At 37.7% G+C, this 13362-nt stretch overlaps 1 protein-coding gene across 2 annotated transcripts in view; it reads left to right on the top strand.

Annotated features, from left to right (window-relative positions):
- pard3aa (par-3 family cell polarity regulator alpha, a) overlaps nt 1-13362 on the top strand; it is a 426578-nt gene that overhangs the window by 157210 nt on the left and 256006 nt on the right. The gene's annotated exons all lie outside the window — the stretch shown is intronic.

The following is a 13362-nucleotide window of genomic DNA, read 5'->3' as shown; positions in this document are numbered from 1 at the left end:
TAGACTTTAAAAAAAGAACAGGAAACAAAAAAAAAAAAAAAACCCACTCAGTTCATTGCATCCTTTAATTGTCTAGGCAAGTAATCAGTTGACCTCTAGTATATCATGCATACACTACATTGCCATTTTTTGCACTTTTCTGTCAAATACTATTAATACTACTTCCTGGATACAGAGATTTCTCTTCTTGGGAAACTTAAATAGTCATTCTCAACAAAATGAGCATATTACATTGTGTTATATTTGTCATTTGATGGTGACATGAATTCAGAGCGCTTTGCAGAAACAAAAGTAGATTTTTTTCGGTGTAACTGGCACCTGTGTTTGAACCACACACTGTCTGTTTGTTTCACACAATCCTGCTTCGTGTCATAATGCATCACATCCTGTCATGGTGTAACATCGACCGTAAGCACAGAAGTGACATATAACAGAGTGGTGATTACACTGACACCAGCTGCTCACTGCTCAAACTGCCCTCCAACAGAAACGGCGTCTGACATTGGACTTCATACTTATGTTCCATGTAGCGATACTTTTCATAAAGTAACAGCGCACAGTGTTAGTCATTGCAGGCTTGTCTCGTCTCTTCACACCTCCTCGCTCTGTCGGCACTTTGTGATTGTCTCACTCTGCGACTAGTCCCTCTTCTCCTCAGCCTGTCAGAGAAGAATAAAAAATGTTCCCTTTAAAAGTTATTCAGAGTGACAGAGTCTCTCTGCAGGGAGTACAGAAATGACCTTGGGAGGTGTTGGACACACTGATCTCCAAGCGAAGAGGATTTCTCCCAGTCTCTGTCAGTCTGTGCCGGTTGCTACCTCAGCTTCCAGGGCTGGCTCATGTAGGAGGTGTTTAATAGATGTTTGATTGAACGCTGATTGAGACTTAAGCTGCCAAACAAGTACCTATTGGCTTATTTCACAAACATCTTGTCCAGGTTGTGTCTATTCAGCTTGGCAGGATCCTTAGCTGAATGTTTTTTTTGTTTGTTTTTTATGTGCAGTCTTTGTTTTACACCTTCTAGTCTTATCTGAAATACACCCACTTATGGTTGTGTAATAGGCCTGTTCTTCAAGTGTTTTCTTATTTGTCTGTGTCAAGAACTCTGTCAAGAAAGAGCAAACTAATGAATACATAAATAATTTTAGAGCAGTGGATACTGGGTGTATGATTTGCTTGTGTAGTGTTGCTCACTGCATATTTTGCTAAAAAGCAACAGGTTAAATATGCCGATTAAAAAGTTCAAGCTAAATTGAAAAAGAAAAGCAATTTAAAAGTTGCATGAAAACATTGCTTACGGCATCCTACTTGGTGTGGGTGTGTTTTTTGAATTTGCATTTCTGTCCTCTATCCTCTTTTATGTACATATTCAGTCTCAGTTCAGATTCATACCACATCTCTGTCATAAAGTGTATAAATGTTCTTGGAAAAATAACTATGGATAAAAAGATTATTCAACACATGTATTCATTTTGTGCAAAAAAAACTTTGTCAAATCCAGAATTAAGGTTTCAGGTTAATGCTTATAAACACACCAACTTGCAAAACATGAGAGATTATTATTTTAGAGCACAAGCTGTTCTTGCATCACTGTGTAAACATTTAATGGAAAACAGCAGGAGTGGCACAGAGCGAGCATAAGCACCCACATGGAGGCTAATTCTTTGCTACCTGAGTGTTTGTAATCTGACGGCTGTATGATCGGATGACTCTGAAAACACAAATCCTCTCATTAGAGGTGACACGGTGTAGGTTTCACTCTGTCTCCGTCCCGATCGCTGCCATTCCCTCCCACGTTTGATGGTTTGATTTTTTGTGTTATTTGTCAGTTTGATGTGGGGGTAACACAGCAGCGTTGAACTGTGAGATAAAAATATGCCATATGGGTTAATTAAAAAGAATTGTGATCAGTGTTAAAGCCCTAGCAGAGATAATAATGAGTGTACACACACCCCAAGGTTTTAGGAAAATCACACCAATTAGCTGTTGTTTGTTTTTCATGGATTATTTATCTACTGTATTCTTCTGCTTTATGAGTGAAGATAAAAACGAACACAAAGGAAACTAAGAGACTTCATTGCTGTATTTTTGTTCAAGTCACGGATGCACATTCTACTTTGTAAATGCATGTCTGTGCTATTTCTACCATCATGCATTGCTCTCTGAATCATACAGTAGTTTACCTTTAAGTATTTTTTCAAGATCGTGCTTTTTTTTTTAATGGCTGACGTGCAGAGCAGATCCGTTGTGCTTGGCAACATTTGCAACACTCTCAAGGTTCTTTCCTCAGCTGTTCATATTTAAGTAGGCCTTCCCTTCCCCTCTTATGAATTAAGAATGTGAAGCAGACTGACTTAAGTGGCACATCAACATCTCTGCTTAAAATACCAAAGAGGTGCAAGGGAAAGTTGGATGCACGACACCATTAACTCTACAATATGCGACCCTGTCATGAACACAAGAACGCAAAGTGGTTAATGTCAGTGGGGGATTGGAAGTAGACAAACAGGGAGGAATGTAATTTTGGATTATATAATTTGACTATTTTGAATGCACTGTGAATCATTCTTAAAATGAGGGCAGATTTGTAGATGGTTACGTTAGTCTTCCTTCAAAACTAGTGAATATCACAGTGGGCCTCTTAAATTTGACATTTTCTCTTACATCTCTGAAATACAATAAAATAAATACACATATTTGCTTTTCATATGTAATGCATAATGAATCCTATTTAATCCATGTGGCTGGGTGTTGAGTATTAGAATAACCAACACTCCCTGAATACACAAAGACAGGTGTTTGCACTGACAAATGAACAAAACAGGATGAGATGCCACAAAAAATGTTGAAAAAAAAAAAAAAAAAAAAAAAAAAAAAGATAATCTACTATATTGAAATAGTGTTAACCTAGTGTTACAGGAGGGTCAGTAGCCCAGCAGTGGAAAGCATCAGTGATGCACTAAATGCCCCATCACCAGAGAGATGTACAGTAATTGAAATGAAATGAAAGATAAGGGTTTGATGTGAAAGAAAAAGTGAATAAATGCATTGGATGAGTCTAATGCTCCAAATGACAACTGGATAAGGACAGGAGCAAGTGGTGATCTCACAGGTAAACCCTAAAATTTCAAGAAATAACCGGAGAGATGGTGCTGACGGTGTCTGGTCAGGTGCATCTGTCTCTGAAGATGTTCACACATATGTGCTATACTCCAAGAGATTTTAATGTCTTAATTGGGATTACTGGACTACTAGTATTTCTTTAGCCAATGAATTTAAGTAACTCAGTTTACAAAGAATGCACTCAATCAGAAGTAAAATTTAGTGTTATCTCAGAGAGAAGAAACATATATCAATAGTGAATCCAGAAAATAAAAGGACATTTGTTTAAATATGGCTAGAACTGCAGCTATTGATTGTTTTATCTATCAGTTATTTTCTTTGATTCAATTTGATTAAATGATTATTTGAATAGGCAAAAAAAAGCTGAAACAGCAACCACAAAATGTATAAAAGTAAAAGGGCATATAAACAAGTGGTGCCAGGCACAACAAACCCTGCCCCTTGCATGTTTTTTAGCTTATTACCTCCGCCAAGGAACGGCGGAGGTTATGTTTTCATTGGGGCTTGTCTCTTTGTCTGTCTGTTTGTTAGCAAGATGACTCAATAAGTTATGGACGGATTTTGATGAAATTTTCAGGAAATGTTGATACTGGCACAAGGAACAAATTATTATATTTTGGTGGTGATCGGGGAGACTGACCTACCTTGGTGGAGGTCTGTGCTCTCTAAGGACTTTTCTCGTTTTGGCATAAATCCAGCTGATGTCATCATGTCTATGTGTGTGCAGATGTCAGCACAGACATAGACAGCATAGTCAAATTTCAGCCATTATAAGTAAATGGGGGAAAAAAAAGATTTTAAAAAGTCATCAAAAATTTGAACTTTGACCTTCTTTTCTCTAAATGTAATCACATCTGTTCTAGGTCACTGGCAATCTATAAACCCAATCTGGTATGAATTCAACCAATAGATTTGCTGCTAAAGTGTTAACAAGCAAAGAAACAAACCCCTTGCCTCCCCTTTGGGGGGGCGGGGTAAATATCTGTATAAATATAAACAACAACAAACAACTCAAATGACTACAAACAATATGTGCACTACAGTCTTCAACACATTTGTATCCAACTTCCTAACAATGTAAGATGGAACTAACACAACTATGTGTCGATCCTGCCGTCATGTGCATCACAATAATTGTCCATGTGAAACACAACAGTGGAACCAGTGTTTAGTGGTAGTAACATTAAGGACACAAAGGTTTGAGTCAGGAAAATTGTATTTGAAATTTTTTTTACCAATTCGCTTCACTTACTTGATCAATTATTTCTGCTCTGGATATGACTGCATTACTTGCATGAGGTCCACGGTGTCATGAATTCTCCTAAAAGTGAGTTTTCAAAAGTCAGACATCTGTATTCATTTTAGTGCTTTCTTCAGTTTTTTTTTTTGTGCTTACAGAGTTCCCTTTTGTTAGATCAGACATGTGCGCTGGCCTCGCCTTATGTTTATCAATCTAGTCAATAAATTCACTTCAGTGTCAAGTGGTTTGAGCTGAAGTTTCAAAAGCCAGCCTCCAAATCCCTCAGCACCTTCATACACATGCACACGCTCTGCACTAAATGTGGCATTGAGAAAAGCATGCTCTATCAACCAATATACTCCAAGGCCTTATGAGTTATTTTTTATATAAACAGCTGACATTAACGCAGGCCTATTATCTCACTGATGAATGCTAATGGACCTTCCCGCTCAGCGTCACACACACACACTTATAAGTTCACATTCACATCTACATTTGGCTTTGACTGAGTGCCTCTTTACTGTATTTTGCACCATGAGGAGGGAGTGATGAGTTGTACAGTAGGTGGGACTGACACCACCTGTCAGTCACTGGAAGATTTACCTCAGCCACACATAGGGACACGTTTACACTCCATCAATAAAGTTTAGAGTTAAATGTATTCATGGGATGTGGTATTTTATGCTGCATACCGATTGTCTTATAGCCATCCCATTGAGGTATGAATTATTTTGTCGATTTGATACTTGTTAGATTGTACAGCACTGCTTTAAAACACTCTTTCATTCATGCCTGAGACAAATTGAACAGCAAAGAGGTTTTGCGAGACAGATGGAAAAGACAAAACTGTTCCATAACCACGGTGAAAACACGTCTGAGTGGAAGCAGCTCTGATCAGACATCTTTGATCAGGCCTCCAACTGTCAGAGTGCCTCCTTCTCTTTGTTGTCTAAATGAGACACCTTGTCTGGCGAGTTTTAGAGGAAACCAAATTGGCGAGGTGCCCGGCTAAATCACAGAGCCAACACCTTGCAAGGAGAGTGAGATGAGTCCGTTCGACTTCAAGCCGGAAGAAGAAAGTAAAAGAGAAAGTGTGAACGCACTGCTTTTCTTTTATGCCGTCACATCAAAGATTTTTCATCAAACAAACACAGACTGGGATGTGGGATCCCTCAACAAAATGGAACTTTTCTCCCATTTCTGCCTCTTATACCTCAGACACCAGCCAAAAGTTGATTACTTAGCTTTTCTGGTTTTTGACCACGTGATGCTGCGGGAGCTTCAGAGAGAATGAAGCCCAGTCACTATCTGGAACAAACTATCAAACTATTTCTAGCTGACTGTTTAGGCACACTACATATAATTTGCAATTTTGTTTCAATTGCAGTATGATGGTATGATTAATAAATGATGACACTAAGCTAGTCTGAGGGAAGAAAGCAGTGAGCGGTATCTGGTTTTAAGAATTGAAGGTTCTGAGAGTGGGTCACCTCAATGGAATCACTGTAGCCCAGAAAAAAAAAGAAAAAAGTAGTCACCTGTTATTGAAGCGATATATTTCACAGAGCGACATGGCAAGAAGGTCCTGGGGTTTTTGATGTGATATCAAACTTTTGGATGTACTATGGTGTCTATTTTTGAACTCCCTGAACTCCTGTCTTTTTTTTTTTTCTTTTTCTCTCTCTGGGGTACGCTATGTACTATTGTTAGTCCTATGTTTTACATTGTCCTTGTTACACCTGCTTTGCTAAATAAAGTTAAATAAAAATATGTTTGAAAAATTAAATTAAAAAAAAAAGAAGGTCCTGGGTTCGATTCCAACACCAGCTGATGGGGATGGGACCTTTCAGTGTGGACTTTGCATGGGTTCTCTCCGGCTTCCTCCCACCATCCAACATGCACTAATAGGTTAACTGGTTAATCTAAAATGCCCATAGGAGTGAATGTGAGAGTGATTTGGTTGTTTGTCTCTACATGTCAGCCCTGCGATGAGCTGGCGACATATCCAGGGTGTACCCAGCCTTCGCCCATAGGTAGTTGGCTGATAGGAAAGCTACCTGGGGTGCTGGGGGCACTAGCACCCCCGTGACTCTCTCAAGAATAAAGTGGTTCAGAAGATGAATGAATTTCACAGCAGATGTACCTGAAACAGTTGGATGTGCGAGTATCTCCTCTTAAAAGATTCAGTAATACAAAAGAAACAAAAATTAGACAATGTACCTATCTATAAATCAAAATAAAGTCAGGAAAATGTTAACACACTGGCAAGTCAATTCAGTGCAAAAGTTAAAAATTAATTCTCCAAGTAGGTGTTGCTAAGTGAACTGAGTTTGTTCTCCTGACTATCCTGTTGGTGAAGCCCACACAGTCTGTAGACCCTGAGGCGAGCTTCTGGCAATGTTAGAGTAGTTGAGCATAGAGAAAAAGCATAGCAATAACCCCAAAAAGCCTGCCTAACTCACGCTATGTCTGTCTTCATCAGTCTGTCTGTTTGTACTGTCTGTCTCCCTGAATGTTGAGAAAACAGGAACGCTCACCTCTCCAACCTTACCGTCCACTGTCCTCATCCATCTCATGTCCATGGCTGTACAGTTGATGTACTGTCTGTATACACGGGCGTTCTGGTGAATCCAGGCTAATGTTTGATGTAAAGCAGGTCCACACATTCATTGTTTGAAGGAGAGTGCGCAGAAAAACCAGCAACTCACATTCCAGAGCAGTTCAATCAGTTCCAAATGATGTCCTGTGTCTGCACAGAGGACCTTGCTCTTATCCAGGACTTTGGTCTTAATTCTGGCTGAAACCATGCACAGGAAGCTGGCTCTGAAACAGCTGGACTAAATGAGAGGGTGTGTTTGAGTTCAGGCCATAGACGACGAACAGGCAAGAAGCTCTGTTGAATGTACTGACCACCTGATCAGCTGCTGGGATGGAAGCCTGACCCGTATTAAACATAAGTGTTGAAATACAGCTACCAAAAAAAAAAAAAAAAAAAAAAGGAATTCATTTAGAGTTACTGATTTAAAAACATTTAAGTGATTGCAACAAACTTGTCTTGCTTTTAAGATAAATCTAGGAATTAATCATCAACAATTAAATGATCTACAATTAAATTAATTCAATTAATTATTAATTGAATTAATTAAATCTTAAATAATTAATTATCTACATTTCTACAGCAGTATAATCTGACTCACGGTCTATACTGCAAAACAGAACTGACTTTAGAAATCAAATTAATCTAACACCTTTTGTTAAAAAAAAAAAAAAAAAGTAAAATAGAAGACCGATTATGTTCTGAGGTAGTTGATGTGTAGGGGTGTGTATTGGCAAGAATTCAGCGATATGACAGAAATCACAATACTAGGATCACGATACGATATATCACAATAAATCATGATGCTGTTTAAAAGGCTTTTTTTTTAATGATTATTTCCTTGAAGAATTGAATTACACCAGAAATATGCACAAATACTAAACACATTTTTATTTGACCACAACAGGATCTAATGCTGTATCACAAAATTTTCCTGTGTTAAAACTTAAATTGTTTTACAGACATTACAGTTTAAGATTCTGTTGAAATGTTCCTATTCTGTTAGTTTATAATTAACGTCATAACAGTATTTTTGTGCAATCCCAACAACGTAACTAACAATATTTAATAAAAGAGTATTAAATAATAATAAATAAAATATAAAAAAAAACAAAACAAAAATGAACCTCCACAATATCGGCATTTGAATAAATACCTAAAAATACCGATATAGTACTTTTTAATATCGATACAGTATTGTGAAATGAAATATCACAATACATTGCAGAACCGATATTTTCTTACACCCCTGTTGGTGTATTTTGCAGAGCTTCAGAAAAGCCAATAAGAAGACACATAATTGAAAAATTAATAATTAACCCCTGATTTCCAGGTGAGCATATTATGCACACTTTGAATTTCATGTTTTAAAAGGTCATTATTTTTCACAATTTGTATTAGGTTATTTCAAAAGTTCTTCATTTTTGCATGATTTTTTAAAATTAATGGATTTATTGGTTTGTTTACATTACAAACATAGCATTTAAAGGGTTAAAAATATGACAGTTATTGAGTATTTGGTATTGTTCATGGATCAAGTTGATGAAATACAAAAAAAGTAAAAAAAAAAAAAAAAAAAAAAGTTGAAAACAAACTACGAAAAAAAATTTGTCGCTTTCGGTGATCAGGTAGGGCCTCTCTGGGCTGGACACGGGATGGTTAAGAATCTTTATTTTGTCAGTGTATAGTTAACATGTGAACATGCAACACACACCGAGATTGACCCTTTGCATTTAACCCATCTCTAGAACATGCAGGAACACACCACATACTGCAGACTACGAACAGTGGGCATAACATGTCAGGTGTGTGTGGGGGGGGGGGTTAAGTTTATTGCTCAAGGATACACCAGCACATCAACACACACATCATCAGCAACTCTCTGCCACTCCAGGGAATCAAACTTTGGTTGAAAGCCGATTCTCCAGCCTTCTACGAATTCTACAAATTAATGTTGAACTGATATAGCTCTGGAGCCTATTTTCTCCTTGATGTGTGTTAATGGCAGCTGTCCAGTCCCACCTCTTGTCCATCTGACACCGTGTCCCTGGGGAAGACACAGAACCCCAGGTAGCTTCCACTGGTTTATGAATATGTTTGTGAATGGGACACGGTGTAAAGTGCTTTTGGTGGCGTTAAGATATTACAGTGCTAAATCTAAAACTGTCCTTTCACCATTTACCGGAGACCTTCACGTTTGTTCCTGTTTCCATTATCTTCATTTTCTTTTCATCTTGTTTTTCTGATACTCCCTATTGAATGAAAAGGAGAGCAGAATTATAATCATGCTCATAATGGAGTGTCCTTGAGAACTTTGGTATATATTAAAGAGGAACGGGGCATCTAAACTCAGTGTATTGAGAGGATTTTTGAAGCAAAACTTAATCTACCAGAGATTAGGTTATGACATAAAACTCCTCAACCTGCCTAAAAAGTTTGTGTAAAAGTTTTACCCCAGTAGGATTCAGCCCTCAGCTCTGTATGTAGGATCTTTCATATAGCCTGCAGGAATATACTGCTAAAGAGGTTTATTTTGCTGTATTATATAGGAGAGTGCTTAAGGTTTGGATGATGAGACACACACACACACACACACACACACACACAATTGGTGGCGTCTAGATGGTTCATTCCACAGCAGGAAAAATAAAGTGTAAATAATCAGTTATTAAAATAATGCTACTCACCATCTCAATATTAACTCACAATTGTTGTTGTAACCCTTTATCGGACAAGTGACTATTTGTGGTAATTTCCAAATCAAGACAGAGAGGACAGTGAGTCAACAATCTCAGGTCAAATGTGGTCTACAGGGTCGGCAAGGTCCACCTTTGCATGAACAGTGAGCAGTGAGTGTAAGTGCTTTGTTGAAGTAAACCATGAAGTAATGGTACTAATGTAAGGAATGATGTTCAAAGTGTTAATGTGGATGTTGACAGGTGTCTGGATCAGCACTTTTGCTGTTGTAATGTTTTAAAAGCGATGTTGCAATGTTCTAAAATACTTATTCCTTTCATCTTAAACTTTTTCGTGTATTTTTTTCAGGGTTTCTGCGGGTCATTAAAAAGCATTTAAAGTTATTAAATAGATTTTGTGAAAATTAAGGCCTTAAATGGTATTAAAAAGCATGAAATTCGATGTTCAGAGGCATTAAAAAATGAAATACACTTGATGGAAAAATAGCATTATTATTCACGATTTTTTTTGATTACATAAACATTTAATAATTGTGATCAGAAGTATAGTGTGATGATTGACAGGACGAACCCTTTAATTGGCTATAGTTTATGGCCGATACACAAAGTCACAACACTGGATGCTTGGCATGCAACTTGCTCATGCCGAGCGGAGGAAATATTAGCAAATGGCAGAAAAATGAGAAAATGCACATTTCAGTAGAAGTGATTGGCGGAGGAACAATTCAGAACCTGGTTAAAGCCTGTTGATGGTAAACCGTCATAAAACTATATATAAAACTGTATCTGAAGTTGGACATAGGCATTACATTTGTTTAAAGTGGCATCAAAAATGACATTAAAAAACATTAAATTAGATTTGCTGATACCTGCAGAAACACTGTTTTTATATTTACATCTATGATTTTGTTTATTTAATTTTTTTTTTTTTGCCACTTACGGATAAGGAACTAAATATGTTAACTTCTTTGACCTTGATTTTCGACATAACAATAAAACATTTTTTGAATTTTCACAAAAGTAATTAAGTCCTAAGTCACCTAACAACACACAAAGATTGAAGTGCCCTATAAAGGGTTAAGATAAGTGGCAGTGATAATAACTCTATATGCATTTGTGTATGATTTCTATTGAGCCAGATTTTTGTCGGTCAGCTTTTCCCGCTCTCTCTCAGTATTCAGAGCTGCTCTCTCTACTCACCTTCATACACACAACATAGACACACAGAGAATGAGAATGATAGAAACAAGTGCTTAACAATTCAAAACAACTTTCACTACTTAATCCCAAGCACATAATACAGCAGACAAATGTAGTTCCCAAGGACAGGGTTGTGAAAAGACCGTCAACAGGGGACAGGAAAAGAGACGAGGCTGAAAGTGTTGCCCCGCTCCAAATCGGGAAGAAGTCTCTTTGGAAAGAACAAAACGACCTGTCAGTCGTCCGCTGTTCCACGACAAAGTTTCATGCCACGCTGGCCTTTTCTTTCCTCCCTAAACACGATACCTCTTGTTTGTTCTTGCTCTTCTTCATTCTCCCTGCCTTTCTTACTTTATTGAGAATTGTGTCTCTTTTCTTATCTCATTTGAACAGGAGAGGAGGCGACAGACTTTTTTTTTGGAAATTGCCAGGCCTCCTCTCTATCAGCTTGACTATAGCCTGAAAATGTTTAACCTGTCTTGGCTGTGGGTGGATGTATGTGTGACTAGACAGAGACAGTCACAGCTCAGATTAGAGTTTGACTGATTCAGGCCTCGGAAGGCTGATAGGAATGTTTTCAAAGTGTCTTACTTTTTGGACATCTTTCATGTTTCATTATTCATTATGCAAAAACTTTGCCATGTTGAGTTAATGGATACATTTTCATTGTATTGAAAAACTAACCAAAAAATAATAACAAAACCTCATTATTTGAGAGAAGTCTGTCACAGAGTTGCTCTTGTTCTTTTAACCCACAAACTCCCAAACAGCCACTGGTGACCAAACATATCTACTCATCTATAATGTTTAACAACTGTTAACTGTTTTTAAAACATGTAAATAATTGATATAAAATGCATTTTGTCATTTTTTTCATGGTCATTTGGAGGTTCAGAGGCTCCGTAGTGAATGTGGAAACACTGTCATCTTCTACAACATTGATTCACCAGTGGAACCCGTGGAGTTTGTTAAATGACAGTGGATGGAGACATTAGGTTTATGTTCAGTTAATGATATCTTTGCTGAAAAAGTCCCTTTTTCTTCAGTGTTTTCTGGTTTTGATATAATAACCATCAACTTTAATTTGAGTTGTTATGAACATCTACATGATTAGTGAATTAAATGTAGGAAAATTAATGATGCACACTGAAAAAATGCAAAATACAGAGAATAATATTATGATGAATAGTGATAAATTACTTAAGAATGGTTGAATAGAGAGAGATATTCATTTGGGAACTGACACAAAAGTAGCACTGGGTCTTTATAAGCTAATGAAATATAACTCAGAGAGCTGCATCACAAGATGAAGACCATAGCTGACACTTCATGATGTTCAGTTGGAGACAGAACACTAGGACCTGTCCAACTCATTTGCAAAGCAACACATGTACAAACATGAAGGTTCTCGTGTGTCCTTCATTTTCGTGCTGACGCTGTCATTCTGCCTCCAGTCAGGTCATTAACAGTCATCCCCCATTTCTTCTCTTCATGTACAAAGTTGCACTCCACTGTTTTTGTTTTCTTCTCTTTCAGAAACTCTTTCTCTGCCCCCTCCATCTTTCTGTGGGTAATTACTGCTCAGATGTCAGTTCCTCTCACATATCTGCCTCATCTTTGCAAACACACCGTCAGCAGCCTGTCTATGCTTCATTTGTAAACATGGGCTTAAATTTATTTTAGACATTTTTTTTCCGCTCCTCAAAGCACTGAGAACACAAATTAACAGGGACAGGTGAAAAAAAAAGACCCCACAGTTACATGCTTTATCCTGTTTTTCTGTCCACATCTACAGGATCTCTACAGTGTCAGGGTCTCTCCGCACTGCTGGTTGTGAATGTGTTAATTCTTGATTAGAGTTCATGCATTCGGCGTCTCCGATTTGCTCCGTGGAGTGAGAAATCACTTTCTCAATGAGAATAATTGAACACGGGCAGGGGGGTGCCAGCTCATTACCCACAAATCACAGGGAGCAGGGGCACCTTAGCTGAAGACAATAATGACTTCAGGGAATAAAACGAGGCCACCAGCATGGAGCCACACCGACATGGGCAGCAGAGAACAAAGCTGGAAGAGGAAGGTCCAGGGTCTTAACACCTACCGTTTTTTCAAAGAAACATTTTGTGTGTTTTGTGACTTCTCGTATTTCAGTTAAATCCCTTTACTTTCCTCAGAGGCGATCATGTCTGGGTAGAGGGATAGTAGAAATGGGGGCCTTAAGTGTAGGAGCATAGATGATATTGTGGAGGATGTTTCTGTTTTAAAGTGAGTCACACTTTGTTACATTTGCTGGACAAAAACAGCCTTGGTTGCAATTCATTTTCCAGAAATATGTTATTTTCCACTATATATTTCTGCAAATCACATATAATCTGAATATTTATGAACCAAAAATACATTTCACAGTCTCTTATGTCCATTTTTTTGTGCATTATAGCCGGCATTGATGTCTTTATTAGAAACTAGAAAAGCATTCAGAGAGCGCAGACCTCCGCCAAGGCAGATTA

This window comes from Sphaeramia orbicularis, chromosome 20, assembly GCF_902148855.1.
Source record: "Sphaeramia orbicularis chromosome 20, fSphaOr1.1, whole genome shotgun sequence".
Classification (NCBI taxonomy): domain Eukaryota; kingdom Metazoa; phylum Chordata; class Actinopteri; order Kurtiformes; family Apogonidae; genus Sphaeramia; species Sphaeramia orbicularis.
The sequence above is the reverse complement of the archived record's forward strand: the minus strand, read 5'-3'. Positions and strand labels throughout refer to the sequence as shown.